General features: G+C 44.2%; 63 non-coding genes and 1 pseudogene across 63 annotated transcripts; all 64 read left to right on the forward strand.

The window, feature by feature from the left end:
- The first annotated feature begins 345 nt into the window (after positions 1-345).
- LOC149974044 (5S ribosomal RNA) lies at positions 346-464 on the forward strand. The gene has a single exon (XR_016489997.1). It is a non-coding gene; the product is annotated as a 5S ribosomal RNA (ribosomal RNA).
- A 260-nt stretch (positions 465-724) lies between these two features.
- LOC149974045 (5S ribosomal RNA) lies at positions 725-843 on the forward strand. The gene has a single exon (XR_016489998.1). It is a non-coding gene; the product is annotated as a 5S ribosomal RNA (ribosomal RNA).
- Positions 844-1,103: 260 nt separating this feature from the next.
- LOC149974046 (5S ribosomal RNA) lies at positions 1,104-1,222 on the forward strand. Its single transcript, XR_016489999.1, has one exon. It is a non-coding gene; the product is annotated as a 5S ribosomal RNA (ribosomal RNA).
- A 247-nt stretch (positions 1,223-1,469) lies between these two features.
- Positions 1,470-1,588, forward strand: LOC149974047 (5S ribosomal RNA). Its single transcript, XR_016490000.1, has one exon. It is a non-coding gene; the product is annotated as a 5S ribosomal RNA (ribosomal RNA).
- A 260-nt stretch (positions 1,589-1,848) lies between these two features.
- LOC149974048 (5S ribosomal RNA) lies at positions 1,849-1,967 on the forward strand. Its single transcript, XR_016489612.1, has one exon. It is a non-coding gene; the product is annotated as a 5S ribosomal RNA (ribosomal RNA).
- Positions 1,968-2,214: 247 nt separating this feature from the next.
- Positions 2,215-2,333, forward strand: LOC149974049 (5S ribosomal RNA). The gene has a single exon (XR_016490001.1). It is a non-coding gene; the product is annotated as a 5S ribosomal RNA (ribosomal RNA).
- Positions 2,334-2,580: 247 nt separating this feature from the next.
- Positions 2,581-2,699, forward strand: LOC149974050 (5S ribosomal RNA). Its single transcript, XR_016490002.1, has one exon. It is a non-coding gene; the product is annotated as a 5S ribosomal RNA (ribosomal RNA).
- Positions 2,700-2,946: 247 nt separating this feature from the next.
- On the forward strand, positions 2,947-3,065 carry LOC149974051 (5S ribosomal RNA). The gene has a single exon (XR_016490004.1). It is a non-coding gene; the product is annotated as a 5S ribosomal RNA (ribosomal RNA).
- Positions 3,066-3,312: 247 nt separating this feature from the next.
- On the forward strand, positions 3,313-3,431 carry LOC149974052 (5S ribosomal RNA). The gene has a single exon (XR_016490005.1). It is a non-coding gene; the product is annotated as a 5S ribosomal RNA (ribosomal RNA).
- A 260-nt stretch (positions 3,432-3,691) lies between these two features.
- Positions 3,692-3,810, forward strand: LOC149974053 (5S ribosomal RNA). Its single transcript, XR_016490006.1, has one exon. It is a non-coding gene; the product is annotated as a 5S ribosomal RNA (ribosomal RNA).
- Positions 3,811-4,057: 247 nt separating this feature from the next.
- Positions 4,058-4,176, forward strand: LOC149974054 (5S ribosomal RNA). The gene has a single exon (XR_016490007.1). It is a non-coding gene; the product is annotated as a 5S ribosomal RNA (ribosomal RNA).
- A 247-nt stretch (positions 4,177-4,423) lies between these two features.
- On the forward strand, positions 4,424-4,542 carry LOC149974055 (5S ribosomal RNA). The gene has a single exon (XR_016490008.1). It is a non-coding gene; the product is annotated as a 5S ribosomal RNA (ribosomal RNA).
- A 247-nt stretch (positions 4,543-4,789) lies between these two features.
- LOC149974056 (5S ribosomal RNA) lies at positions 4,790-4,908 on the forward strand. The gene has a single exon (XR_016490009.1). It is a non-coding gene; the product is annotated as a 5S ribosomal RNA (ribosomal RNA).
- Positions 4,909-5,155: 247 nt separating this feature from the next.
- On the forward strand, positions 5,156-5,274 carry LOC149974057 (5S ribosomal RNA). Its single transcript, XR_016490010.1, has one exon. It is a non-coding gene; the product is annotated as a 5S ribosomal RNA (ribosomal RNA).
- Positions 5,275-5,521: 247 nt separating this feature from the next.
- LOC149974058 (5S ribosomal RNA) lies at positions 5,522-5,640 on the forward strand. Its single transcript, XR_016490011.1, has one exon. It is a non-coding gene; the product is annotated as a 5S ribosomal RNA (ribosomal RNA).
- Positions 5,641-5,900: 260 nt separating this feature from the next.
- Positions 5,901-6,019, forward strand: LOC149974059 (5S ribosomal RNA). Its single transcript, XR_016490012.1, has one exon. It is a non-coding gene; the product is annotated as a 5S ribosomal RNA (ribosomal RNA).
- Positions 6,020-6,266: 247 nt separating this feature from the next.
- LOC149974060 (5S ribosomal RNA) lies at positions 6,267-6,385 on the forward strand. Its single transcript, XR_016490013.1, has one exon. It is a non-coding gene; the product is annotated as a 5S ribosomal RNA (ribosomal RNA).
- Positions 6,386-6,632: 247 nt separating this feature from the next.
- Positions 6,633-6,751, forward strand: LOC149974061 (5S ribosomal RNA). The gene has a single exon (XR_016490015.1). It is a non-coding gene; the product is annotated as a 5S ribosomal RNA (ribosomal RNA).
- A 247-nt stretch (positions 6,752-6,998) lies between these two features.
- On the forward strand, positions 6,999-7,117 carry LOC149974062 (5S ribosomal RNA). Its single transcript, XR_016490016.1, has one exon. It is a non-coding gene; the product is annotated as a 5S ribosomal RNA (ribosomal RNA).
- Positions 7,118-7,364: 247 nt separating this feature from the next.
- LOC149974063 (5S ribosomal RNA) lies at positions 7,365-7,483 on the forward strand. Its single transcript, XR_016490017.1, has one exon. It is a non-coding gene; the product is annotated as a 5S ribosomal RNA (ribosomal RNA).
- Positions 7,484-7,730: 247 nt separating this feature from the next.
- LOC149974064 (5S ribosomal RNA) lies at positions 7,731-7,849 on the forward strand. Its single transcript, XR_016490018.1, has one exon. It is a non-coding gene; the product is annotated as a 5S ribosomal RNA (ribosomal RNA).
- A 247-nt stretch (positions 7,850-8,096) lies between these two features.
- On the forward strand, positions 8,097-8,215 carry LOC149974065 (5S ribosomal RNA). The gene has a single exon (XR_016490019.1). It is a non-coding gene; the product is annotated as a 5S ribosomal RNA (ribosomal RNA).
- Positions 8,216-8,462: 247 nt separating this feature from the next.
- On the forward strand, positions 8,463-8,581 carry LOC149974066 (5S ribosomal RNA). Its single transcript, XR_016490020.1, has one exon. It is a non-coding gene; the product is annotated as a 5S ribosomal RNA (ribosomal RNA).
- Positions 8,582-8,828: 247 nt separating this feature from the next.
- On the forward strand, positions 8,829-8,947 carry LOC149974067 (5S ribosomal RNA). The gene has a single exon (XR_016490021.1). It is a non-coding gene; the product is annotated as a 5S ribosomal RNA (ribosomal RNA).
- Positions 8,948-9,194: 247 nt separating this feature from the next.
- LOC149974068 (5S ribosomal RNA) lies at positions 9,195-9,313 on the forward strand. Its single transcript, XR_016489618.1, has one exon. It is a non-coding gene; the product is annotated as a 5S ribosomal RNA (ribosomal RNA).
- Positions 9,314-9,560: 247 nt separating this feature from the next.
- On the forward strand, positions 9,561-9,679 carry LOC149974069 (5S ribosomal RNA). The gene has a single exon (XR_016490022.1). It is a non-coding gene; the product is annotated as a 5S ribosomal RNA (ribosomal RNA).
- Positions 9,680-9,926: 247 nt separating this feature from the next.
- Positions 9,927-10,045, forward strand: LOC149974070 (5S ribosomal RNA). Its single transcript, XR_016490023.1, has one exon. It is a non-coding gene; the product is annotated as a 5S ribosomal RNA (ribosomal RNA).
- A 247-nt stretch (positions 10,046-10,292) lies between these two features.
- On the forward strand, positions 10,293-10,411 carry LOC149974071 (5S ribosomal RNA). The gene has a single exon (XR_016489621.1). It is a non-coding gene; the product is annotated as a 5S ribosomal RNA (ribosomal RNA).
- A 247-nt stretch (positions 10,412-10,658) lies between these two features.
- LOC149974072 (5S ribosomal RNA) lies at positions 10,659-10,777 on the forward strand. Its single transcript, XR_016489622.1, has one exon. It is a non-coding gene; the product is annotated as a 5S ribosomal RNA (ribosomal RNA).
- Positions 10,778-11,024: 247 nt separating this feature from the next.
- LOC149974073 (5S ribosomal RNA) lies at positions 11,025-11,143 on the forward strand. The gene has a single exon (XR_016490024.1). It is a non-coding gene; the product is annotated as a 5S ribosomal RNA (ribosomal RNA).
- A 247-nt stretch (positions 11,144-11,390) lies between these two features.
- Positions 11,391-11,509, forward strand: LOC149974074 (5S ribosomal RNA). The gene has a single exon (XR_016490026.1). It is a non-coding gene; the product is annotated as a 5S ribosomal RNA (ribosomal RNA).
- Positions 11,510-11,769: 260 nt separating this feature from the next.
- On the forward strand, positions 11,770-11,888 carry LOC149974075 (5S ribosomal RNA). Its single transcript, XR_016490027.1, has one exon. It is a non-coding gene; the product is annotated as a 5S ribosomal RNA (ribosomal RNA).
- Positions 11,889-12,148: 260 nt separating this feature from the next.
- On the forward strand, positions 12,149-12,267 carry LOC149974076 (5S ribosomal RNA). The gene has a single exon (XR_016490028.1). It is a non-coding gene; the product is annotated as a 5S ribosomal RNA (ribosomal RNA).
- A 247-nt stretch (positions 12,268-12,514) lies between these two features.
- LOC149974077 (5S ribosomal RNA) lies at positions 12,515-12,633 on the forward strand. Its single transcript, XR_016490029.1, has one exon. It is a non-coding gene; the product is annotated as a 5S ribosomal RNA (ribosomal RNA).
- Positions 12,634-12,880: 247 nt separating this feature from the next.
- LOC149974078 (5S ribosomal RNA) lies at positions 12,881-12,999 on the forward strand. Its single transcript, XR_016490030.1, has one exon. It is a non-coding gene; the product is annotated as a 5S ribosomal RNA (ribosomal RNA).
- A 247-nt stretch (positions 13,000-13,246) lies between these two features.
- Positions 13,247-13,365, forward strand: LOC149974079 (5S ribosomal RNA). The gene has a single exon (XR_016490031.1). It is a non-coding gene; the product is annotated as a 5S ribosomal RNA (ribosomal RNA).
- A 247-nt stretch (positions 13,366-13,612) lies between these two features.
- LOC149974080 (5S ribosomal RNA) lies at positions 13,613-13,731 on the forward strand. The gene has a single exon (XR_016490032.1). It is a non-coding gene; the product is annotated as a 5S ribosomal RNA (ribosomal RNA).
- Positions 13,732-13,978: 247 nt separating this feature from the next.
- On the forward strand, positions 13,979-14,097 carry LOC149974081 (5S ribosomal RNA). The gene has a single exon (XR_016489607.1). It is a non-coding gene; the product is annotated as a 5S ribosomal RNA (ribosomal RNA).
- A 247-nt stretch (positions 14,098-14,344) lies between these two features.
- Positions 14,345-14,463, forward strand: LOC149974082 (5S ribosomal RNA). Its single transcript, XR_016490033.1, has one exon. It is a non-coding gene; the product is annotated as a 5S ribosomal RNA (ribosomal RNA).
- Positions 14,464-14,710: 247 nt separating this feature from the next.
- LOC149974083 (5S ribosomal RNA) lies at positions 14,711-14,829 on the forward strand. Its single transcript, XR_016490034.1, has one exon. It is a non-coding gene; the product is annotated as a 5S ribosomal RNA (ribosomal RNA).
- Positions 14,830-15,076: 247 nt separating this feature from the next.
- Positions 15,077-15,195, forward strand: LOC149974084 (5S ribosomal RNA). The gene has a single exon (XR_016490035.1). It is a non-coding gene; the product is annotated as a 5S ribosomal RNA (ribosomal RNA).
- Positions 15,196-15,442: 247 nt separating this feature from the next.
- LOC149974085 (5S ribosomal RNA) lies at positions 15,443-15,561 on the forward strand. Its single transcript, XR_016490037.1, has one exon. It is a non-coding gene; the product is annotated as a 5S ribosomal RNA (ribosomal RNA).
- Positions 15,562-15,808: 247 nt separating this feature from the next.
- On the forward strand, positions 15,809-15,927 carry LOC149974086 (5S ribosomal RNA). The gene has a single exon (XR_016490038.1). It is a non-coding gene; the product is annotated as a 5S ribosomal RNA (ribosomal RNA).
- A 247-nt stretch (positions 15,928-16,174) lies between these two features.
- On the forward strand, positions 16,175-16,293 carry LOC149974087 (5S ribosomal RNA). Its single transcript, XR_016490039.1, has one exon. It is a non-coding gene; the product is annotated as a 5S ribosomal RNA (ribosomal RNA).
- A 247-nt stretch (positions 16,294-16,540) lies between these two features.
- Positions 16,541-16,659, forward strand: LOC149974088 (5S ribosomal RNA). Its single transcript, XR_016490040.1, has one exon. It is a non-coding gene; the product is annotated as a 5S ribosomal RNA (ribosomal RNA).
- Positions 16,660-16,906: 247 nt separating this feature from the next.
- On the forward strand, positions 16,907-17,025 carry LOC149974089 (5S ribosomal RNA). Its single transcript, XR_016490041.1, has one exon. It is a non-coding gene; the product is annotated as a 5S ribosomal RNA (ribosomal RNA).
- A 260-nt stretch (positions 17,026-17,285) lies between these two features.
- On the forward strand, positions 17,286-17,404 carry LOC149974090 (5S ribosomal RNA). The gene has a single exon (XR_016490042.1). It is a non-coding gene; the product is annotated as a 5S ribosomal RNA (ribosomal RNA).
- Positions 17,405-17,651: 247 nt separating this feature from the next.
- Positions 17,652-17,770, forward strand: LOC149974091 (5S ribosomal RNA). Its single transcript, XR_016490043.1, has one exon. It is a non-coding gene; the product is annotated as a 5S ribosomal RNA (ribosomal RNA).
- Positions 17,771-18,017: 247 nt separating this feature from the next.
- On the forward strand, positions 18,018-18,136 carry LOC149974092 (5S ribosomal RNA). The gene has a single exon (XR_016490044.1). It is a non-coding gene; the product is annotated as a 5S ribosomal RNA (ribosomal RNA).
- A 247-nt stretch (positions 18,137-18,383) lies between these two features.
- LOC149974093 (5S ribosomal RNA) lies at positions 18,384-18,502 on the forward strand. The gene has a single exon (XR_016490045.1). It is a non-coding gene; the product is annotated as a 5S ribosomal RNA (ribosomal RNA).
- Positions 18,503-18,749: 247 nt separating this feature from the next.
- LOC149974094 (5S ribosomal RNA) lies at positions 18,750-18,868 on the forward strand. The gene has a single exon (XR_016490046.1). It is a non-coding gene; the product is annotated as a 5S ribosomal RNA (ribosomal RNA).
- A 247-nt stretch (positions 18,869-19,115) lies between these two features.
- Positions 19,116-19,234, forward strand: LOC149974095 (5S ribosomal RNA). The gene has a single exon (XR_016490048.1). It is a non-coding gene; the product is annotated as a 5S ribosomal RNA (ribosomal RNA).
- Positions 19,235-19,481: 247 nt separating this feature from the next.
- On the forward strand, positions 19,482-19,600 carry LOC118942089 (5S ribosomal RNA). The gene has a single exon (XR_005038038.2). It is a non-coding gene; the product is annotated as a 5S ribosomal RNA (ribosomal RNA).
- A 247-nt stretch (positions 19,601-19,847) lies between these two features.
- On the forward strand, positions 19,848-19,966 carry LOC118942301 (5S ribosomal RNA). The gene has a single exon (XR_005038250.1). It is a non-coding gene; the product is annotated as a 5S ribosomal RNA (ribosomal RNA).
- A 247-nt stretch (positions 19,967-20,213) lies between these two features.
- On the forward strand, positions 20,214-20,332 carry LOC118942300 (5S ribosomal RNA). Its single transcript, XR_005038249.1, has one exon. It is a non-coding gene; the product is annotated as a 5S ribosomal RNA (ribosomal RNA).
- Positions 20,333-20,592: 260 nt separating this feature from the next.
- LOC118942440 (5S ribosomal RNA) lies at positions 20,593-20,711 on the forward strand. Its single transcript, XR_005038390.2, has one exon. It is a non-coding gene; the product is annotated as a 5S ribosomal RNA (ribosomal RNA).
- A 247-nt stretch (positions 20,712-20,958) lies between these two features.
- LOC118942298 (5S ribosomal RNA) lies at positions 20,959-21,077 on the forward strand. The gene has a single exon (XR_005038247.1). It is a non-coding gene; the product is annotated as a 5S ribosomal RNA (ribosomal RNA).
- Positions 21,078-21,324: 247 nt separating this feature from the next.
- Positions 21,325-21,443, forward strand: LOC118942422 (5S ribosomal RNA). Its single transcript, XR_005038372.2, has one exon. It is a non-coding gene; the product is annotated as a 5S ribosomal RNA (ribosomal RNA).
- A 247-nt stretch (positions 21,444-21,690) lies between these two features.
- LOC118942297 (5S ribosomal RNA) lies at positions 21,691-21,809 on the forward strand (annotated as a pseudogene).
- Positions 21,810-22,056: 247 nt separating this feature from the next.
- LOC118942439 (5S ribosomal RNA) lies at positions 22,057-22,175 on the forward strand. The gene has a single exon (XR_005038389.2). It is a non-coding gene; the product is annotated as a 5S ribosomal RNA (ribosomal RNA).
- Positions 22,176-22,435: 260 nt separating this feature from the next.
- On the forward strand, positions 22,436-22,554 carry LOC118942296 (5S ribosomal RNA). The gene has a single exon (XR_005038245.2). It is a non-coding gene; the product is annotated as a 5S ribosomal RNA (ribosomal RNA).
- A 247-nt stretch (positions 22,555-22,801) lies between these two features.
- LOC118942295 (5S ribosomal RNA) lies at positions 22,802-22,920 on the forward strand. Its single transcript, XR_005038244.1, has one exon. It is a non-coding gene; the product is annotated as a 5S ribosomal RNA (ribosomal RNA).
- A 247-nt stretch (positions 22,921-23,167) lies between these two features.
- LOC118942294 (5S ribosomal RNA) lies at positions 23,168-23,286 on the forward strand. Its single transcript, XR_005038243.1, has one exon. It is a non-coding gene; the product is annotated as a 5S ribosomal RNA (ribosomal RNA).
- A 247-nt stretch (positions 23,287-23,533) lies between these two features.
- On the forward strand, positions 23,534-23,652 carry LOC118942293 (5S ribosomal RNA). The gene has a single exon (XR_005038242.1). It is a non-coding gene; the product is annotated as a 5S ribosomal RNA (ribosomal RNA).
- The last annotated feature ends 10 nt before the right edge of the window (positions 23,653-23,662 follow it).

Consider the following 23,662-nt stretch of genomic DNA (forward strand, 5'->3'; position numbering starts at 1 on the left):
AGTACGCCTGATCTCGTCTGATCTCGGAAGCTAAGCAGGGTCGGGCCTGGTTAGTACTTGGATGGGAGACCGCCTGGGAATACCAGGTGCTGTAAGCTTTTTGTCACTGCCTTGTGGAATTTCAACTCTTTGTCCGTTTTTTCCCACAAGGTTGAAATATGTGCCCTCGCTTTGAAATAAGTAAGCAAGGTTAGTTTGTATTTCATCCAACAATCTGTGCTACAGTATATGCAATTTCTTCCACTTTTTGAGTGACACAAAGATGCTTATCTAAATGGTGAAAATGCAACAGCTGTTAATCAGGCTCACTTTGACTTTACATAGTGCAGCAAGAGATTGTTTCTCGCTTACGGCCACACCGGCCTGAGTACGCCTGATCTCGTCTGATCTCGGAAGCTAAGCAGGGTCGGGCCTGGTTAGTACTTGGATGGGAGACCGCCTGGGAATACCAGGTGCTGTAAGCTTTTTGTCACTGCCTTGTGGAATTTCAACTCTTTGTCCGTTTTTTCCCACAAGGTTGAAATATGTGCCCTCGCTTTGAAATAAGTAAGCAAGGTTAGTTTGTATTTCATCCAACAATCTGTGCTACAAATTATGGCTACAGTATATGCAATTTCTTCCACTTTTTGAGTGACACAAAGATGCTTATCTAAATGGTGAAAATGCAACAGCTGTTAATCAGGCTCACTTTGACTTTACATAGTGCAGCAAGAGATTGTTTCTCGCTTACGGCCACACCGGCCTGAGTACGCCTGATCTCGTCTGATCTCGGAAGCTAAGCAGGGTCGGGCCTGGTTAGTACTTGGATGGGAGACCGCCTGGGAATACCAGGTGCTGTAAGCTTTTTGTCACTGCCTTGTGGAATTTCAACTCTTTGTCCGTTTTTTCCCACAAGGTTGAAATATGTGCCCTCGCTTTGAAATAAGTAAGCAAGGTTAGTTTGTATTTCATCCAACAATCTGTGCTACAAATTATGGCTACAGTATATGCAATTTCTTCCACTTTTTGAGTGACACAAAGATGCTTATCTAAATGGTGAAAATGCAACAGCTGTTAATCAGGCTCACTTTGACTTTACATAGTGCAGCAAGAGATTGTTTCTCGCTTACGGCCACACCGGCCTGAGTACGCCTGATCTCGTCTGATCTCGGAAGCTAAGCAGGGTCGGGCCTGGTTAGTACTTGGATGGGAGACCGCCTGGGAATACCAGGTGCTGTAAGCTTTTTGTCACTGCCTTGTGGAATTTCAACTCTTTGTCCGTTTTTTCCCACAAGGTTGAAATATGTGCCCTCGCTTTGAAATAAGTAAGCAAGGTTAGTTTGTATTTCATCCAACAATCTGTGCTACAGTATATGCAATTTCTTCCACTTTTTGAGTGACACAAAGATGCTTATCTAAATGGTGAAAATGCAACAGCTGTTAATCAGGCTCACTTTGACTTTACATAGTGCAGCAAGAGATTGTTTCTCGCTTACGGCCACACCGGCCTGAGTACGCCTGATCTCGTCTGATCTCGGAAGCTAAGCAGGGTCGGGCCTGGTTAGTACTTGGATGGGAGACCGCCTGGGAATACCAGGTGCTGTAAGCTTTTTGTCACTGCCTTGTGGAATTTCAACTCTTTGTCCGTTTTTTCCCACAAGGTTGAAATATGTGCCCTCGCTTTGAAATAAGTAAGCAGGGTTAGTTTGTATTTCATCCAACAATCTGTGCTACAAATTATGGCTACAGTATATGCAATTTCTTCCACTTTTTGAGTGACACAAAGATGCTTATCTAAATGGTGAAAATGCAACAGCTGTTAATCAGGCTCACTTTGACTTTACATAGTGCAGCAAGAGATTGTTTCTCGCTTATGGCTACACCGGCCTGAGTACGCCTGATCTCGTCTGATCTCGGAAGCTAAGCAGGGTCGGGCCTGGTTAGTACTTGGATGGGAGACCGCCTGGGAATACCAGGTGCTGTAAGCTTTTTGTCACTGCCTTGTGGAATTTCAACTCTTTGTCCGTTTTTTCCCACAAGGTTGAAATATGTGCCCTCGCTTTGAAATAAGTAAGCAAGGTTAGTTTGTATTTCATCCAACAATCTGTGCTACAGTATATGCAATTTCTTCCGCTTTTTGAGTGACACAAAGATGCTTATCTAAATGGTGAAAATGCAACAGCTGTTAATCAGGCTCACTTTGACTTTACATAGTGCAGCAAGAGATTGTTTCTCGCTTACGGCCACACCGGCCTGAGTACGCCTGATCTCGTCTGATCTCGGAAGCTAAGCAGGGTCGGGCCTGGTTAGTACTTGGATGGGAGACCGCCTGGGAATACCAGGTGCTGTAAGCTTTTTGTCACTGCCTTGTGGAATTTCAACTCTTTGTCCGTTTTTTCCCACAAGGTTGAAATATGTGCCCTCGCTTTGAAATAAGTAAGCAAGGTTAGTTTGTATTTCATCCAACAATCTGTGCTACAGTATATGCAATTTCTTCCACTTTTTGAGTGACACAAAGATGCTTATCTAAATGGTGAAAATGCAACAGCTGTTAATCAGGCTCACTTTGACTTTACATAGTGCAGCAAGAGCTTGTTTCTCGCTTACGGCCACACCGGCCTGAGTACGCCTGATCTCGTCTGATCTCGGAAGCTAAGCAGGGTCGGGCCTGGTTAGTACTTGGATGGGAGACCGCCTGGGAATACCAGGTGCTGTAAGCTTTTTGTCACTGCCTTGTGGAATTTCAACTCTTTGTCCGTTTTTTCCCACAAGGTTGAAATATGTGCCCTCGCTTTGAAATAAGTAAGCAAGGTTAGTTTGTATTTCATCCAACAATCTGTGCTACAGTATATGCAATTTCTTCCACTTTTTGAGTGACACAAAGATGCTTATCTAAATGGTGAAAATGCAACAGCTGTTAATCAGGCTCACTTTGACTTTACATAGTGCAGCAAGAGATTGTTTCTCGCTTACGGCCACACCGGCCTGAGTACGCCTGATCTCGTCTGATCTCGGAAGCTAAGCAGGGTCGGGCCTGGTTAGTACTTGGATGGGAGACCGCCTGGGAATACCAGGTGCTGTAAGCTTTTTGTCACTGCCTTGTGGAATTTCAACTCTTTGTCCGTTTTTTCCCACAAGGTTGAAATATGTGCCCTCGCTTTGAAATAAGTAAGCAAGGTTAGTTTGTATTTCATCCAACAATCTGTGCTACAGTATATGCAATTTCTTCCACTTTTTGAGTGACACAAAGATGCTTATCTAAATGGTGAAAATGCAACAGCTGTTAATCAGGCTCACTTTGACTTTACATAGTGCAGCAAGAGATTGTTTCTCGCTTACGGCCACACCGGCCTGAGTACGCCTGATCTCGTCTGATCTCGGAAGCTAAGCAGGGTCGGGCCTGGTTAGTACTTGGATGGGAGACCGCCTGGGAATACCAGGTGCTGTAAGCTTTTTGTCACTGCCTTGTGGAATTTCAACTCTTTGTCCGTTTTTTCCCACAAGGTTGAAATATGTGCCCTCGCTTTGAAATAAGTAAGCAGGGTTAGTTTGTATTTCATCCAACAATCTGTGCTACAAATTATGGCTACAGTATATGCAATTTCTTCCACTTTTTGAGTGACACAAAGATGCTTATCTAAATGGTGAAAATGCAACAGCTGTTAATCAGGCTCACTTTGACTTTACATAGTGCAGCAAGAGATTGTTTCTCGCTTACGGCCACACCGGCCTGAGTACGCCTGATCTCGTCTGATCTCGGAAGCTAAGCAGGGTCGGGCCTGGTTAGTACTTGGATGGGAGACCGCCTGGGAATACCAGGTGCTGTAAGCTTTTTGTCACTGCCTTGTGGAATTTCAACTCTTTGTCCGTTTTTTCCCACAAGGTTGAAATATGTGCCCTCGCTTTGAAATAAGTAAGCAAGGTTAGTTTGTATTTCATCCAACAATCTGTGCTACAGTATATGCAATTTCTTCCACTTTTTGAGTGACACAAAGATGCTTATCTAAATGGTGAAAATGCAACAGCTGTTAATCAGGCTCACTTTGACTTTACATAGTGCAGCAAGAGATTGTTTCTCGCTTACGGCCACACCGGCCTGAGTACGCCTGATCTCGTCTGATCTCGGAAGCTAAGCAGGGTCGGGCCTGGTTAGTACTTGGATGGGAGACCGCCTGGGAATACCAGGTGCTGTAAGCTTTTTGTCACTGCCTTGTGGAATTTCAACTCTTTGTCCGTTTTTTCCCACAAGGTTGAAATATGTGCCCTCGCTTTGAAATAAGTAAGCAAGGTTAGTTTGTATTTCATCCAACAATCTGTGCTACAGTATATGCAATTTCTTCCACTTTTTGAGTGACACAAAGATGCTTATCTAAATGGTGAAAATGCAACAGCTGTTAATCAGGCTCACTTTGACTTTACATAGTGCAGCAAGAGATTGTTTCTCGCTTACGGCCACACCGGCCTGAGTACGCCTGATCTCGTCTGATCTCGGAAGCTAAGCAGGGTCGGGCCTGGTTAGTACTTGGATGGGAGACCGCCTGGGAATACCAGGTGCTGTAAGCTTTTTGTCACTGCCTTGTGGAATTTCAACTCTTTGTCCGTTTTTTCCCACAAGGTTGAAATATGTGCCCTCGCTTTGAAATAAGTAAGCAAGGTTAGTTTGTATTTCATCCAACAATCTGTGCTACAGTATATGCAATTTCTTCCACTTTTTGAGTGACACAAAGATGCTTATCTAAATGGTGAAAATGCAACAGCTGTTAATCAGGCTCACTTTGACTTTACATAGTGCAGCAAGAGATTGTTTCTCGCTTACGGCCACACCGGCCTGAGTACGCCTGATCTCGTCTGATCTCGGAAGCTAAGCAGGGTCGGGCCTGGTTAGTACTTGGATGGGAGACCGCCTGGGAATACCAGGTGCTGTAAGCTTTTTGTCACTGCCTTGTGGAATTTCAACTCTTTGTCCGTTTTTTCCCACAAGGTTGAAATATGTGCCCTCGCTTTGAAATAAGTAAGCAAGGTTAGTTTGTATTTCATCCAACAATCTGTGCTACAGTATATGCAATTTCTTCCACTTTTTGAGTGACACAAAGATGCTTATCTAAATGGTGAAAATGCAACAGCTGTTAATCAGGCTCACTTTGACTTTACATAGTGCAGCAAGAGATTGTTTCTCGCTTACGGCCACACCGGCCTGAGTACGCCTGATCTCGTCTGATCTCGGAAGCTAAGCAGGGTCGGGCCTGGTTAGTACTTGGATGGGAGACCGCCTGGGAATACCAGGTGCTGTAAGCTTTTTGTCACTGCCTTGTGGAATTTCAACTCTTTGTCCGTTTTTTCCCACAAGGTTGAAATATGTGCCCTCGCTTTGAAATAAGTAAGCAAGGTTAGTTTGTATTTCATCCAACAATCTGTGCTACAGTATATGCAATTTCTTCCACTTTTTGAGTGACACAAAGATGCTTATCTAAATGGTGAAAATGCAACAGCTGTTAATCAGGCTCACTTTGACTTTACATAGTGCAGCAAGAGATTGTTTCTCGCTTACGGCCACACCGGCCTGAGTACGCCTGATCTCGTCTGATCTCGGAAGCTAAGCAGGGTCGGGCCTGGTTAGTACTTGGATGGGAGACCGCCTGGGAATACCAGGTGCTGTAAGCTTTTTGTCACTGCCTTGTGGAATTTCAACTCTTTGTCCGTTTTTTCCCACAAGGTTGAAATATGTGCCCTCGCTTTGAAATAAGTAAGCAGGGTTAGTTTGTATTTCATCCAACAATCTGTGCTACAAATTATGGCTACAGTATATGCAATTTCTTCCACTTTTTGAGTGACACAAAGATGCTTATCTAAATGGTGAAAATGCAACAGCTGTTAATCAGGCTCACTTTGACTTTACATAGTGCAGCAAGAGATTGTTTCTCGCTTACGGCCACACCGGCCTGAGTACGCCTGATCTCGTCTGATCTCGGAAGCTAAGCAGGGTCGGGCCTGGTTAGTACTTGGATGGGAGACCGCCTGGGAATACCAGGTGCTGTAAGCTTTTTGTCACTGCCTTGTGGAATTTCAACTCTTTGTCCGTTTTTTCCCACAAGGTTGAAATATGTGCCCTCGCTTTGAAATAAGTAAGCAAGGTTAGTTTGTATTTCATCCAACAATCTGTGCTACAGTATATGCAATTTCTTCCACTTTTTGAGTGACACAAAGATGCTTATCTAAATGGTGAAAATGCAACAGCTGTTAATCAGGCTCACTTTGACTTTACATAGTGCAGCAAGAGATTGTTTCTCGCTTACGGCCACACCGGCCTGAGTACGCCTGATCTCGTCTGATCTCGGAAGCTAAGCAGGGTCGGGCCTGGTTAGTACTTGGATGGGAGACCGCCTGGGAATACCAGGTGCTGTAAGCTTTTTGTCACTGCCTTGTGGAATTTCAACTCTTTGTCCGTTTTTTCCCACAAGGTTGAAATATGTGCCCTCGCTTTGAAATAAGTAAGCAAGGTTAGTTTGTATTTCATCCAACAATCTGTGCTACAGTATATGCAATTTCTTCCACTTTTTGAGTGACACAAAGATGCTTATCTAAATGGTGAAAATGCAACAGCTGTTAATCAGGCTCACTTTGACTTTACATAGTGCAGCAAGAGATTGTTTCTCGCTTACGGCCACACCGGCCTGAGTACGCCTGATCTCGTCTGATCTCGGAAGCTAAGCAGGGTCGGGCCTGGTTAGTACTTGGATGGGAGACCGCCTGGGAATACCAGGTGCTGTAAGCTTTTTGTCACTGCCTTGTGGAATTTCAACTCTTTGTCCGTTTTTTCCCACAAGGTTGAAATATGTGCCCTCGCTTTGAAATAAGTAAGCAAGGTTAGTTTGTATTTCATCCAACAATCTGTGCTACAGTATATGCAATTTCTTCCACTTTTTGAGTGACACAAAGATGCTTATCTAAATGGTGAAAATGCAACAGCTGTTAATCAGGCTCACTTTGACTTTACATAGTGCAGCAAGAGATTGTTTCTCGCTTACGGCCACACCGGCCTGAGTACGCCTGATCTCGTCTGATCTCGGAAGCTAAGCAGGGTCGGGCCTGGTTAGTACTTGGATGGGAGACCGCCTGGGAATACCAGGTGCTGTAAGCTTTTTGTCACTGCCTTGTGGAATTTCAACTCTTTGTCCGTTTTTTCCCACAAGGTTGAAATATGTGCCCTCGCTTTGAAATAAGTAAGCAAGGTTAGTTTGTATTTCATCCAACAATCTGTGCTACAGTATATGCAATTTCTTCCACTTTTTGAGTGACACAAAGATGCTTATCTAAATGGTGAAAATGCAACAGCTGTTAATCAGGCTCACTTTGACTTTACATAGTGCAGCAAGAGATTGTTTCTCGCTTACGGCCACACCGGCCTGAGTACGCCTGATCTCGTCTGATCTCGGAAGCTAAGCAGGGTCGGGCCTGGTTAGTACTTGGATGGGAGACCGCCTGGGAATACCAGGTGCTGTAAGCTTTTTGTCACTGCCTTGTGGAATTTCAACTCTTTGTCCGTTTTTTCCCACAAGGTTGAAATATGTGCCCTCGCTTTGAAATAAGTAAGCAAGGTTAGTTTGTATTTCATCCAACAATCTGTGCTACAGTATATGCAATTTCTTCCACTTTTTGAGTGACACAAAGATGCTTATCTAAATGGTGAAAATGCAACAGCTGTTAATCAGGCTCACTTTGACTTTACATAGTGCAGCAAGAGATTGTTTCTCGCTTACGGCCACACCGGCCTGAGTACGCCTGATCTCGTCTGATCTCGGAAGCTAAGCAGGGTCGGGCCTGGTTAGTACTTGGATGGGAGACCGCCTGGGAATACCAGGTGCTGTAAGCTTTTTGTCACTGCCTTGTGGAATTTCAACTCTTTGTCCGTTTTTTCCCACAAGGTTGAAATATGTGCCCTCGCTTTGAAATAAGTAAGCAAGGTTAGTTTGTATTTCATCCAACAATCTGTGCTACAGTATATGCAATTTCTTCCACTTTTTGAGTGACACAAAGATGCTTATCTAAATGGTGAAAATGCAACAGCTGTTAATCAGGCTCACTTTGACTTTACATAGTGCAGCAAGAGATTGTTTCTCGCTTACGGCCACACCGGCCTGAGTACGCCTGATCTCGTCTGATCTCGGAAGCTAAGCAGGGTCGGGCCTGGTTAGTACTTGGATGGGAGACCGCCTGGGAATACCAGGTGCTGTAAGCTTTTTGTCACTGCCTTGTGGAATTTCAACTCTTTGTCCGTTTTTTCCCACAAGGTTGAAATATGTGCCCTCGCTTTGAAATAAGTAAGCAAGGTTAGTTTGTATTTCATCCAACAATCTGTGCTACAGTATATGCAATTTCTTCCACTTTTTGAGTGACACAAAGATGCTTATCTAAATGGTGAAAATGCAACAGCTGTTAATCAGGCTCACTTTGACTTTACATAGTGCAGCAAGAGATTGTTTCTCGCTTACGGCCACACCGGCCTGAGTACGCCTGATCTCGTCTGATCTCGGAAGCTAAGCAGGGTCGGGCCTGGTTAGTACTTGGATGGGAGACCGCCTGGGAATACCAGGTGCTGTAAGCTTTTTGTCACTGCCTTGTGGAATTTCAACTCTTTGTCCGTTTTTTCCCACAAGGTTGAAATATGTGCCCTCGCTTTGAAATAAGTAAGCAAGGTTAGTTTGTATTTCATCCAACAATCTGTGCTACAGTATATGCAATTTCTTCCACTTTTTGAGTGACACAAAGATGCTTATCTAAATGGTGAAAATGCAACAGCTGTTAATCAGGCTCACTTTGACTTTACATAGTGCAGCAAGAGATTGTTTCTCGCTTACGGCCACACCGGCCTGAGTACGCCTGATCTCGTCTGATCTCGGAAGCTAAGCAGGGTCGGGCCTGGTTAGTACTTGGATGGGAGACCGCCTGGGAATACCAGGTGCTGTAAGCTTTTTGTCACTGCCTTGTGGAATTTCAACTCTTTGTCCGTTTTTTCCCACAAGGTTGAAATATGTGCCCTCGCTTTGAAATAAGTAAGCAAGGTTAGTTTGTATTTCATCCAACAATCTGTGCTACAGTATATGCAATTTCTTCCACTTTTTGAGTGACACAAAGATGCTTATCTAAATGGTGAAAATGCAACAGCTGTTAATCAGGCTCACTTTGACTTTACATAGTGCAGCAAGAGATTGTTTCTCACTTACGGCCACACCGGCCTGAGTACGCCTGATCTCGTCTGATCTCGGAAGCTAAGCAGGGTCGGGCCTGGTTAGTACTTGGATGGGAGACCGCCTGGGAATACCAGGTGCTGTAAGCTTTTTGTCACTGCCTTGTGGAATTTCAACTCTTTGTCCGTTTTTTCCCACAAGGTTGAAATATGTGCCCTCGCTTTGAAATAAGTAAGCAAGGTTAGTTTGTATTTCATCCAACAATCTGTGCTACAGTATATGCAATTTCTTCCACTTTTTGAGTGACACAAAGATGCTTATCTAAATGGTGAAAATGCAACAGCTGTTAATCAGGCTCACTTTGACTTTACATAGTGCAGCAAGAGATTGTTTCTCGCTTACGGCCACACCGGCCTGAGTACGCCTGATCTCGTCTGATCTCGGAAGCTAAGCAGGGTCGGGCCTGGTTAGTACTTGGATGGGAGACCGCCTGGGAATACCAGGTGCTGTAAGCTTTTTGTCACTGCCTTGTGGAATTTCAACTCTTTGTCCGTTTTTTCCCACAAGGTTGAAATATGTGCCCTCGCTTTGAAATAAGTAAGCAAGGTTAGTTTGTATTTCATCCAACAATCTGTGCTACAGTATATGCAATTTCTTCCACTTTTTGAGTGACACAAAGATGCTTATCTAAATGGTGAAAATGCAACAGCTGTTAATCAGGCTCACTTTGACTTTACATAGTGCAGCAAGAGATTGTTTCTCGCTTACGGCCACACCGGCCTGAGTACGCCTGATCTCGTCTGATCTCGGAAGCTAAGCAGGGTCGGGCCTGGTTAGTACTTGGATGGGAGACCGCCTGGGAATACCAGGTGCTGTAAGCTTTTTGTCACTGCCTTGTGGAATTTCAACTCTTTGTCCGTTTTTTCCCACAAGGTTGAAATATGTGCCCTCGCTTTGAAATAAGTAAGCAAGGTTAGTTTGTATTTCATCCAACAATCTGTGCTACAGTATATGCAATTTCTTCCACTTTTTGAGTGACACAAAGATGCTTATCTAAATGGTGAAAATGCAACAGCTGTTAATCAGGCTCACTTTGACTTTACATAGTGCAGCAAGAGATTGTTTCTCACTTACGGCCACACCGGCCTGAGTACGCCTGATCTCGTCTGATCTCGGAAGCTAAGCAGGGTCGGGCCTGGTTAGTACTTGGATGGGAGACCGCCTGGGAATACCAGGTGCTGTAAGCTTTTTGTCACTGCCTTGTGGAATTTCAACTCTTTGTCCGTTTTTTCCCACAAGGTTGAAATATGTGCCCTCGCTTTGAAATAAGTAAGCAAGGTTAGTTTGTATTTCATCCAACAATCTGTGCTACAGTATATGCAATTTCTTCCACTTTTTGAGTGACACAAAGATGCTTATCTAAATGGTGAAAATGCAACAGCTGTTAATCAGGCTCACTTTGACTTTACATAGTGCAGCAAGAGATTGTTTCTCACTTACGGCCACACCGGCCTGAGTACGCCTGATCTCGTCTGATCTCGGAAGCTAAGCAGGGTCGGGCCTGGTTAGTACTTGGATGGGAGACCGCCTGGGAATACCAGGTGCTGTAAGCTTTTTGTCACTGCCTTGTGGAATTTCAACTCTTTGTCCGTTTTTTCCCACAAGGTTGAAATATGTGCCCTCGCTTTGAAATAAGTAAGCAAGGTTAGTTTGTATTTCATCCAACAATCTGTGCTACAGTATATGCAATTTCTTCCACTTTTTGAGTGACACAAAGATGCTTATCTAAATGGTGAAAATGCAACAGCTGTTAATCAGGCTCACTTTGACTTTACATAGTGCAGCAAGAGATTGTTTCTCGCTTACGGCCACACCGGCCTGAGTACGCCTGATCTCGTCTGATCTCGGAAGCTAAGCAGGGTCGGGCCTGGTTAGTACTTGGATGGGAGACCGCCTGGGAATACCAGGTGCTGTAAGCTTTTTGTCACTGCCTTGTGGAATTTCAACTCTTTGTCCGTTTTTTCCCACAAGGTTGAAATATGTGCCCTCGCTTTGAAATAAGTAAGCAAGGTTAGTTTGTATTTCATCCAACAATCTGTGCTACAGTATATGCAATTTCTTCCACTTTTTGAGTGACACAAAGATGCTTATCTAAATGGTGAAAATGCAACAGCTGTTAATCAGGCTCACTTTGACTTTACATAGTGCAGCAAGAGATTGTTTCTCGCTTACGGCCACACCGGCCTGAGTACGCCTGATCTCGTCTGATCTCGGAAGCTAAGCAGGGTCGGGCCTGGTTAGTACTTGGATGGGAGACCGCCTGGGAATACCAGGTGCTGTAAGCTTTTTGTCACTGCCTTGTGGAATTTCAACTCTTTGTCCGTTTTTTCCCACAAGGTTGAAATATGTGCCCTCGCTTTGAAATAAGTAAGCAAGGTTAGTTTGTATTTCATCCAACAATCTGTGCTACAAATTATGGCTACAGTATATGCAATTTCTTCCACTTTTTGAGTGACACAAAGATGCTTATCTAAATGGTGAAAATGCAACAGCTGTTAATCAGGCTCACTTTGACTTTACATAGTGCAGCAAGAGATTGTTTCTCGCTTACGGCCACACCGGCCTGAGTACGCCTGATCTCGTCTGATCTCGGAAGCTAAGCAGGGTCGGGCCTGGTTAGTACTTGGATGGGAGACCGCCTGGGAATACCAGGTGCTGTAAGCTTTTTGTCACTGCCTTGTGGAATTTCAACTCTTTGTCCGTTTTTTCCCACAAGGTTGAAATATGTGCCCTCGCTTTGAAATAAGTAAGCAAGGTTAGTTTGTATTTCATCCAACAATCTGTGCTACAAATTATGGCTACAGTATATGCAATTTCTTCCACTTTTTGAGTGACACAAAGATGCTTATCTAAATGGTGAAAATGCAACAGCTTTTAATCAGGCTCACTTTGACTTTACATAGTGCAGCAAGAGATTGTTTCTTGCTTACGGCCACACCGGCCTGAGTACGCCTGATCTCGTCTGATCTCGGAAGCTAAGCAGGGTCGGGCCTGGTTAGTACTTGGATGGGAGACCGCCTGGGAATACCAGGTGCTGTAAGCTTTTTGTCACTGCCTTGTGGAATTTCAACTCTTTGTCCGTTTTTTCCCACAAGGTTGAAATATGTGCCCTCGCTTTGAAATAAGTAAGCAAGGTTAGTTTGTATTTCATCCAACAATCTGTGCTACAGTATATGCAATTTCTTCCACTTTTTGAGTGACACAAAGATGCTTATCTAAATGGTGAAAATGCAACAGCTGTTAATCAGGCTCACTTTGACTTTACATAGTGCAGCAAGAGATTGTTTCTCGCTTACGGCCACACCGGCCTGAGTACGCCTGATCTCGTCTGATCTCGGAAGCTAAGCAGGGTCGGGCCTGGTTAGTACTTGGATGGGAGACCGCCTGGGAATACCAGGTGCTGTAAGCTTTTTGTCACTGCCTTGTGGAATTTCAACTCTTTGTCCGTTTTTTCCCACAAGGTTGAAATATGTGCCCTCGCTTTGAAATAAGTAAGCAAGGTTAGTTTGTATTTCATCCAACAATCTGTGCTACAGTATATGCAATTTCTTCCACTTTTTGAGTGACACAAAGATGCTTATCTAAATGGTGAAAATGCAACAGCTGTTAATCAGGCTCACTTTGACTTTACATAGTGCAGCAAGAGATTGTTTCTCGCTTACGGCCACACCGGCCTGAGTACGCCTGATCTCGTCTGATCTCGGAAGCTAAGCAGGGTCGGGCCTGGTTAGTACTTGGATGGGAGACCGCCTGGGAATACCAGGTGCTGTAAGCTTTTTGTCACTGCCTTGTGGAATTTCAACTCTTTGTCCGTTTTTTCCCACAAGGTTGAAATATGTGCCCTCGCTTTGAAATAAGTAAGCAAGGTTAGTTTGTATTTCATCCAACAATCTGTGCTACAGTATATGCAATTTCTTCCACTTTTTGAGTGACACAAAGATGCTTATCTAAATGGTGAAAATGCAACAGCTGTTAATCAGGCTCACTTTGACTTTACATAGTGCAGCAAGAGATTGTTTCTCGCTTACGGCCACACCGGCCTGAGTACGCCTGATCTCGTCTGATCTCGGAAGCTAAGCAGGGTCGGGCCTGGTTAGTACTTGGATGGGAGACCGCCTGGGAATACCAGGTGCTGTAAGCTTTTTGTCACTGCCTTGTGGAATTTCAACTCTTTGTCCGTTTTTTCCCACAAGGTTGAAATATGTGCCCTCGCTTTGAAATAAGTAAGCAAGGTTAGTTTGTATTTCATCCAACAATCTGTGCTACAGTATATGCAATTTCTTCCACTTTTTGAGTGACACAAAGATGCTTATCTAAATGGTGAAAATGCAACAGCTGTTAATCAGGCTCACTTTGACTTTACATAGTGCAGCAAGAGATTGTTTCTCGCTTACGGCCACACCGGCCTGAGTACGCCTGATCTCGTCTGATCTCGGAAGCTAAGCAGGGTCGGGCCTGGTTAGTACTTGGATGGGAGACCGCCTGGGAATACCAGGTGCTGTAAGCTTTTTGTCACTGCCTTGTGGAATTTCAACTCTTTGTCCGTTTTTTCCCACAAGGTTGAAATATGTGCCCTCGCTTTGAAATAAGTAAGCAAGGTTAGTTTGTATTTCATCCAACAATCTGTGCTACAGTATATGCAATTTCTTCCACTTTTTGAGTGACACAAAGATGCTTATCTAAATGGTGAAAATGCAACAGCTGTTAATCAGGCTCACTTTGACTTTACATAGTGCAGCAAGAGATTGTTTCTCGCTTACGGCCACACCGGCCTGAGTACGCCTGATCTCTTCTGATCTCGGAAGCTAAGCAGGGTCGGGCCTGGTTAGTACTTGGATGGGAGACCGCCTGGGAATACCAGGTGCTGTAAGCTTTTTGTCACTGCCTTGTGGAATTTCAACTCTTTGTCCGTTTTTTCCCACAAGGTTGAAATATGTGCCCTCGCTTTGAAATAAGTAAGCAAGGTTAGTTTGTATTTCATCCAACAATCTGTGCTACAGTATATGCAATTTCTTCCACTTTTTGAGTGACACAAAGATGCTTATCTAAATGGTGAAAATGCAACAGCTGTTAATCAGGCTCACTTTGACTTTACATAGTGCAGCAAGAGATTGTTTCTCGCTTACGGCCACACCGGCCTGAGTACGCCTGATCTCGTCTGATCTCGGAAGCTAAGCAGGGTCGGGCCTGGTTAGTACTTGGATGGGAGACCGCCTGGGAATACCAGGTGCTGTAAGCTTTTTGTCACTGCCTTGTGGAATTTCAACTCTTTGTCCGTTTTTTCCCACAAGGTTGAAATATGTGCCCTCGCTTTGAAATAAGTAAGCAAGGTTAGTTTGTATTTCATCCAACAATCTGTGCTACAGTATATGCAATTTCTTCCACTTTTTGAGTGACACAAAGATGCTTATCTAAATGGTGAAAATGCAACAGCTGTTAATCAGGCTCACTTTGACTTTACATAGTGCAGCAAGAGATTGTTTCTCGCTTACGGCCACACCGGCCTGAGTACGCCTGATCTCGTCTGATCTCGGAAGCTAAGCAGGGTCGGGCCTGGTTAGTACTTGGATGGGAGACCGCCTGGGAATACCAGGTGCTGTAAGCTTTTTGTCACTGCCTTGTGGAATTTCAACTCTTTGTCCGTTTTTTCCCACAAGGTTGAAATATGTGCCCTCGCTTTGAAATAAGTAAGCAAGGTTAGTTTGTATTTCATCCAACAATCTGTGCTACAGTATATGCAATTTCTTCCACTTTTTGAGTGACACAAAGATGCTTATCTAAATGGTGAAAATGCAACAGCTGTTAATCAGGCTCACTTTGACTTTACATAGTGCAGCAAGAGATTGTTTCTCGCTTACGGCCACACCGGCCTGAGTACGCCTGATCTCGTCTGATCTCGGAAGCTAAGCAGGGTCGGGCCTGGTTAGTACTTGGATGGGAGACCGCCTGGGAATACCAGGTGCTGTAAGCTTTTTGTCACTGCCTTGTGGAATTTCAACTCTTTGTCCGTTTTTTCCCACAAGGTTGAAATATGTGCCCTCGCTTTGAAATAAGTAAGCAAGGTTAGTTTGTATTTCATCCAACAATCTGTGCTACAGTATATGCAATTTCTTCCACTTTTTGAGTGACACAAAGATGCTTATCTAAATGGTGAAAATGCAACAGCTGTTAATCAGGCTCACTTTGACTTTACATAGTGCAGCAAGAGATTATTTCTCGCTTACGGCCACACCGGCCTGAGTACGCCTGATCTCGTCTGATCTCGGAAGCTAAGCAGGGTCGGGCCTGGTTAGTACTTGGATGGGAGACCGCCTGGGAATACCAGGTGCTGTAAGCTTTTTGTCACTGCCTTGTGGAATTTCAACTCTTTGTCCGTTTTTTCCCACAAGGTTGAAATATGTGCCCTCGCTTTGAAATAAGTAAGCAAGGTTAGTTTGTATTTCATCCAACAATCTATGCTACAGTATATGCAATTTCTTCCACTTTTTGAGTGACACAAAGATGCTTATCTAAATGGTGAAAATGCAACAGCTGTTAATCAGGCTCACTTTGACTTTACATAGTGCAGCAAGAGATTGCTTCTCGCTTACGGCCACACCGGCCTGAGTACGCCTGATCTCGTCTGATCTCGGAAGCTAAGCAGGGTCGGGCCTGGTTAGTACTTGGATGGGAGACCGCCTGGGAATACCAGGTGCTGTAAGCTTTTTGTCACTGCCTTGTGGAATTTCAACTCTTTGTCCGTTTTTTCCCACAAGGTTGAAATATGTGCCCTCGCTTTGAAATAAGTAAGCAAGGTTAGTTTGTATTTCATCCAACAATCTGTGCTACAGTATATGCAATTTCTTCCACTTTTTGAGTGACACAAAGATGCTTATCTAAATGGTGAAAATGCAACAGCTGTTAATCAGGCTCACTTTGACTTTACATAGTGCAGCAAGAGATTGTTTCTCGCTTACGGCCACACCGGCCTGAGTACGCCTGATCTCGTCTGATCTCGGAAGCTAAGCAGGGTCGGGCCTGGTTAGTACTTGGATGGGAGACCGCCTGGGAATACCAGGTGCTGTAAGCTTTTTGTCACTGCCTTGTGGAATTTCAACTCTTTGTCCGTTTTTTCCCACAAGGTTGAAATATGTGCCCTCGCTTTGAAATAAGTAAGCAAGGTTAGTTTGTATTTCATCCAACAATCTGTGCTACAGTATATGCAATTTCTTCCACTTTTTGAGTGACACAAAGATGCTTATCTAAATGGTGAAAATGCAACAGCTGTTAATCAGGCTCACTTTGACTTTACATAGTGCAGCAAGAGATTGTTTCTCGCTTACGGCCACACCGGCCTGAGTACGCCTGATCTCGTCTGATCTCGGAAGCTAAGCAGGGTCGGGCCTGGTTAGTACTTGGATGGGAGACCGCCTGGGAATACCAGGTGCTGTAAGCTTTTTGTCACTGCCTTGTGGAATTTCAACTCTTTGTCCGTTTTTTCCCACAAGGTTGAAATATGTGCCCTCGCTTTGAAATAAGTAAGCAAGGTTAGTTTGTATTTCATCCAACAATCTGTGCTACAGTATATGCAATTTCTTCCACTTTTTGAGTGACACAAAGATGCTTATCTAAATGGTGAAAATGCAACAGCTGTTAATCAGGCTCACTTTGACTTTACATAGTGCAGCAAGAGATTGTTTCTCGCTTACGGCCACACCGGCCTGAGTACGCCTGATCTCGTCTGATCTCGGAAGCTAAGCAGGGTCGGGCCTGGTTAGTACTTGGATGGGAGACCGCCTGGGAATACCAGGTGCTGTAAGCTTTTTGTCACTGCCTTGTGGAATTTCAACTCTTTGTCCGTTTTTTCCCACAAGGTTGAAATATGTGCCCTCGCTTTGAAATAAGTAAGCAGGGTTAGTTTGTATTTCATCCAACAATCTGTGCTACAAATTATGGCTACAGTATATGCAATTTCTTCCACTTTTTGAGTGACACAAAGATGCTTATCTAAATGGTGAAAATGCAACAGCTGTTAATCAGGCTCACTTTGACTTTACATAGTGCAGCAAGAGATTGTTTCTCGCTTACGGCCACACCGGCCTGAGTACGCCTGATCTCGTCTGATCTCGGAAGCTAAGCAGGGTCGGGCCTGGTTAGTACTTGGATGGGAGACCGCCTGGGAATACCAGGTGCTGTAAGCTTTTTGTCACTGCCTTGTGGAATTTCAACTCTTTGTCCGTTTTTTCCCACAAGGTTGAAATATGTGCCCTCGCTTTGAAATAAGTAAGCAAGGTTAGTTTGTATTTCATCCAACAATCTGTGCTACAGTATATGCAATTTCTTCCACTTTTTGAGTGACACAAAGATGCTTATCTAAATGGTGAAAATGCAACAGCTGTTAATCAGGCTCACTTTGACTTTACATAGTGCAGCAAGAGATTGTTTCTCGCTTACGGCCACACCGGCCTGAGTACGCCTGATCTCGTCTGATCTCGGAAGCTAAGCAGGGTCGGGCCTGGTTAGTACTTGGATGGGAGACCGCCTGGGAATACCAGGTGCTGTAAGCTTTTTGTCACTGCCTTGTGGAATTTCAACTCTTTGTCCGTTTTTTCCCACAAGGTTGAAATATGTGCCCTCGCTTTGAAATAAGTAAGCAAGGTTAGTTTGTATTTCATCCAACAATCTGTGCTACAGTATATGCAATTTCTTCCACTTTTTGAGTGACACAAAGATGCTTATCTAAATGGTGAAAATGCAACAGCTGTTAATCAGGCTCACTTTGACTTTACATAGTGCAGCAAGAGATTGTTTCTCGCTTACGGCCACACCGGCCTGAGTACGCCTGATCTCGTCTGATCTCGGAAGCTAAGCAGGGTCGGGCCTGGTTAGTACTTGGATGGGAGACCGCCTGGGAATACCAGGTGCTGTAAGCTTTTTGTCACTGCCTTGTGGAATTTCAACTCTTTGTCCGTTTTTTCCCACAAGGTTGAAATATGTGCCCTCGCTTTGAAATAAGTAAGCAAGGTTAGTTTGTATTTCATCCAACAATCTGTGCTACAGTATATGCAATTTCTTCCACTTTTTGAGTGACACAAAGATGCTTATCTAAATGGTGAAAATGCAACAGCTGTTAATCAGGCTCACTTTGACTTTACATAGTGCAGCAAGAGATTGTTTCTCGCTTACGGCCACACCGGCCTGAGTACGCCTGATCTCGTCTGATCTCGGAAGCTAAGCAGGGTCGGGCCTGGTTAGTACTTGGATGGGAGACCGCCTGGGAATACCAGGTGCTGTAAGCTTTTTGTCACTGCCTTGTGGAATTTCAACTCTTTGTCCGTTTTTTCCCACAAGGTTGAAATATGTGCCCTCGCTTTGAAATAAGTAAGCAAGGTTAGTTTGTATTTCATCCAACAATCTGTGCTACAGTATATGCAATTTCTTCCACTTTTTGAGTGACACAAAGATGCTTATCTAAATGGTGAAAATGCAACAGCTGTTAATCAGGCTCACTTTGACTTTACATAGTGCAGCAAGAGATTGTTTCTCGCTTACGGCCACACCGGCCTGAGTACGCCTGATCTCGTCTGATCTCGGAAGCTAAGCAGGGTCGGGCCTGGTTAGTACTTGGATGGGAGACCGCCTGGGAATACCAGGTGCTGTAAGCTTTTTGTCACTGCCTTGTGGAATTTCAACTCTTTGTCCGTTTTTTCCCACAAGGTTGAAATATGTGCCCTCGCTTTGAAATAAGTAAGCAAGGTTAGTTTGTATTTCATCCAACAATCTGTGCTACAGTATATGCAATTTCTTCCACTTTTTGAGTGACACAAAGATGCTTATCTAAATGGTGAAAATGCAACAGCTGTTAATCAGGCTCACTTTGACTTTACATAGTGCAGCAAGAGATTGTTTCTCGCTTACGGCCACACCGGCCTGAGTACGCCTGATCTCGTCTGATCTCGGAAGCTAAGCAGGGTCGGGCCTGGTTAGTACTTGGATGGGAGACCGCCTGGGAATACCAGGTGCTGTAAGCTTTTTGTCACTGCCTTGTGGAATTTCAACTCTTTGTCCGTTTTTTCCCACAAGGTTGAAATATGTGCCCTCGCTTTGAAATAAGTAAGCAAGGTTAGTTTGTATTTCATCCAACAATCTGTGCTACAGTATATGCAATTTCTTCCACTTTTTGAGTGACACAAAGATGCTTATCTAAATGGTGAAAATGCAACAGCTGTTAATCAGGCTCACTTTGACTTTACATAGTGCAGCAAGAGATTGTTTCTCGCTTACGGCCACACCGGCCTGAGTACGCCTGATCTCGTCTGATCTCGGAAGCTAAGCAGGGTCGGGCCTGGTTAGTACTTGGATGGGAGACCGCCTGGGAATACCAGGTGCTGTAAGCTTTTTGTCACTGCCTTGTGGAATTTCAACTCTTTGTCCGTTTTTTCCCACAAGGTTGAAATATGTGCCCTCGCTTTGAAATAAGTAAGCAAGGTTAGTTTGTATTTCATCCAACAATCTGTGCTACAGTATATGCAATTTCTTCCACTTTTTGAGTGACACAAAGATGCTTATCTAAATGGTGAAAATGCAACAGCTGTTAATCAGGCTCACTTTGACTTTACATAGTGCAGCAAGAGATTGTTTATTGCTTACGGCCACACCGGCCTGAGTACGCCTGATCTCGTCTGATCTCGGAAGCTAAGCAGGGTCGGGCCTGGTTAGTACTTGGATGGGAGACCGCCTGGGAATACCAGGTGCTGTAAGCTTTTTGTCACTGCCTTGTGGAATTTCAACTCTTTGTCCGTTTTTTCCCACAAGGTTGAAATATGTGCCCTCGCTTTGAAATAAGTAAGCAAGGTTAGTTTGTATTTCATCCAACAATCTGTGCTACAGTATATGCAATTTCTTCCACTTTTTGAGTGACACAAAGATGCTTATCTAAATGGTGAAAATGCAACAGCTGTTAATCAGGCTCACTTTGACTTTACATAGTGCAGCAAGAGATTGTTTCTCGCTTACGGCCACACCGGCCTGAGTACGCCTGATCTCGTCTGATCTCGGAAGCTAAGCAGGGTCGGGCCTGGTTAGTACTTGGATGGGAGACCGCCTGGGAATACCAGGTGCTGTAAGCTTTTTGTCACTGCCTTGTGGAATTTCAACTCTTTGTCCGTTTTTTCCCACAAGGTTGAAATATGTGCCCTCGCTTTGAAATAAGTAAGCAAGGTTAGTTTGTATTTCATCCAACAATCTGTGCTACAAATTATGGCTACAGTATATGCAATTTCTTCCACTTTTTGAGTGACACAAAGATGCTTATCTAAATGGTGAAAATGCAACAGCTGTTAATCAGGCTCACTTTGACTTTACATAGTGCAGCAAGAGATTGTTTCTCGCTTACGGCCACACCGGCCTGAGTACGCCTGATCTCGTCTGATCTCGGAAGCTAAGCAGGGTCGGGCCTGGTTAGTACTTGGATGGGAGACCGCCTGGGAATACCAGGTGCTGTAAGCTTTTTGTCACTGCCTTGTGGAATTTCAACTCTTTGTCCGTTTTTTCCCACAAGGTTGAAATATGTGCCCTCGCTTTGAAATAAGTAAGCAAGGTTAGTTTGTATTTCATCCAACAATCTGTGCTACAGTATATGCAATTTCTTCCACTTTTTGAGTGACACAAAGATGCTTATCTAAATGGTGAAAATGCAACAGCTGTTAATCAGGCTCACTTTGACTTTACATAGTGCAGCAAGAGATTGTTTCTCGCTTACGGCCACACCGGCCTGAGTACGCCTGATCTCGTCTGATCTCGGAAGCTAAGCAGGGTCGGGCCTGGTTAGTACTTGGATGGGAGACCGCCTGGGAATACCAGGTGCTGTAAGCTTTTTGTCACTGCCTTGTGGAATTTCAACTCTTTGTCCATTTTTTCCCACAAGGTTGAAATATGTGCCCTCGCTTTGAAATAAGTAAGCAAGGTTAGTTTGTATTTCATCCAACAATCTGTGCTACAGTATATGCAATTTCTTCCACTTTTTGAGTGACACAAAGATGCTTATCTAAATGGTGAAAATGCAACAGCTGTTAATCAGGCTCACTTTGACTTTACATAGTGCAGCAAGAGATTGTTTCTCGCTTACGGCCACACCGGCCTGAGTACGCCTGATCTCGTCTGATCTCGGAAGCTAAGCAGGGTCGGGCCTGGTTAGTACTTGGATGGGAGACCGCCTGGGAATACCAGGTGCTGTAAGCTTTTTGTCACTGCCTTGTGGAATTTCAACTCTTTGTCCGTTTTTTCCCACAAGGTTGAAATATGTGCCCTCGCTTTGAAATAAGTAAGCAAGGTTAGTTTGTATTTCATCCAACAATCTGTGCTACAGTATATGCAATTTCTTCCACTTTTTGAGTGACACAAAGATGCTTATCTAAATGGTGAAAATGCAACAGCTGTTAATCAGGCTCACTTTGACTTTACATAGTGCAGCAAGAGATTGTTTCTCGGTTACGGCCACACCGGCCTGAGTACGCCTGATCTCGTCTGATCTCGGAAGCTAAGCAGGGTCGGGCCTGGTTAGTACTTGGATGGGAGACCGCCTGGGAATACCAGGTGCTGTAAGCTTTTTGTCACTGCCTTGTGGAATTTCAACTCTTTGTCCGTTTTTTCCCACAAGGTTGAAATATGTGCCCTCGCTTTGAAATAAGTAAGCAAGGTTAGTTTGTATTTCATCCAACAATCTGTGCTACAGTATATGCAATTTCTTCCACTTTTTGAGTGACACAAAGATGCTTATCTAAATGGTGAAAATGCAACAGCTGTTAATCAGGCTCACTTTGACTTTACATAGTGCAGCAAGAGATTGTTTCTCGCTTACGGCCACACCGGCCTGAGTACGCCTGATCTCGTCTGATCTCGGAAGCTAAGCAGGGTCGGGCCTGGTTAGTACTTGGATGGGAGACCGCCTGGGAATACCAGGTGCTGTAAGCTTTTTGTCACTGCCTTGTGGAATTTCAACTCTTTGTCCGTTTTTTCCCACAAGGTTGAAATATGTGCCCTCGCTTTGAAATAAGTAAGCAAGGTTAGTTTGTATTTCATCCAACAATCTGTGCTACAAATTATGGCTACAGTATATGCAATTTCTTCCACTTTTTGAGTGACACAAAGATGCTTATCTAAATGGTGAAAATGCAACAGCTGTTAATCAGGCTCACTTTGACTTTACATAGTGCAGCAAGAGATTGTTTCTCGCTTACGGCCACACCGGCCTGAGTACGCCTGATCTCGTCTGATCTCGGAAGCAAAGCAGGGTCGGGCCTGGTTAGTACTTGGATGGGAGACCGCCTGGGAATACCAGGTGCTGTAAGCTTTTTGTCACTGCCTTGTGGAATTTCAACTCTTTGTCCGTTTTTTCCCACAAGGTTGAAATATGTGCCCTCGCTTTGAAATAAGTAAGCAAGGTTAGTTTGTATTTCATCCAACAATCTGTGCTACAGTATATGCAATTTCTTCCACTTTTTGAGTGACACAAAGATGCTTATCTAAATGGTGAAAATGCAACAGCTGTTAATCAGGCTCACTTTGACTTTACATAGTGCAGCAAGAGATTGTTTCTCGCTTACGGCCACACCGGCCTGAGTACGCCTGATCTCGTCTGATCTCGGAAGCTAAGCAGGGTCGGGCCTGGTTAGTACTTGGATGGGAGACCGCCTGGGAATACCAGGTGCTGTAAGCTTTTTGTCACTGCCTTGTGGAATTTCAACTCTTTGTCCGTTTTTTCCCACAAGGTTGAAATATGTGCCCTCGCTTTGAAATAAGTAAGCAAGGTTAGTTTGTATTTCATCCAACAATCTGTGCTACAGTATATGCAATTTCTTCCACTTTTTGATTGACACAAAGATGCTTATCTAAATGGTGAAAATGCAACAGCTGTTAATCAGGCTCACTTTGACTTTACATAGTGCAGCAAGAGATTGTTTCTCGCTTACGGCCACACCGGCCTGAGTACGCCTGATCTCGTCTGATCTCGGAAGCTAAGCAGGGTCGGGCCTGGTTAGTACTTGGATGGGAGACCGCCTGGGAATACCAGGTGCTGTAAGCTTTTTGTCACTGCCTTGTGGAATTTCAACTCTTTGTCCGTTTTTTCCCACAAGGTTGAAATATGTGCCCTCGCTTTGAAATAAGTAAGCAAGGTTAGTTTGTATTTCATCCAACAATCTGTGCTACAGTATATGCAATTTCTTCCACTTTTTGAGTGACACAAAGATGCTTATCTAAATGGTGAAAATGCAACAGCTGTTAATCAGGCTCACTTTGACTTTACATAGTGCAGCAAGAGATTGTTTCTCGCTTACGGCCACACCGGCCTGAGTACGCCTGATCTCGTCTGATCTCGGAAGCTAAGCAGGGTCGGGCCTGGTTAGTACTTGGATGGGAGACCGCCTGGGAATACCAGGTGCTGTAAGCTTTTTGTCACT

Source organism: Oncorhynchus mykiss, chromosome 20 (assembly GCF_057628025.1).
Source record: "Oncorhynchus mykiss isolate SJ-2025 chromosome 20, ASM5762802v1, whole genome shotgun sequence".
NCBI lineage: Eukaryota > Metazoa > Chordata > Actinopteri > Salmoniformes > Salmonidae > Oncorhynchus > Oncorhynchus mykiss.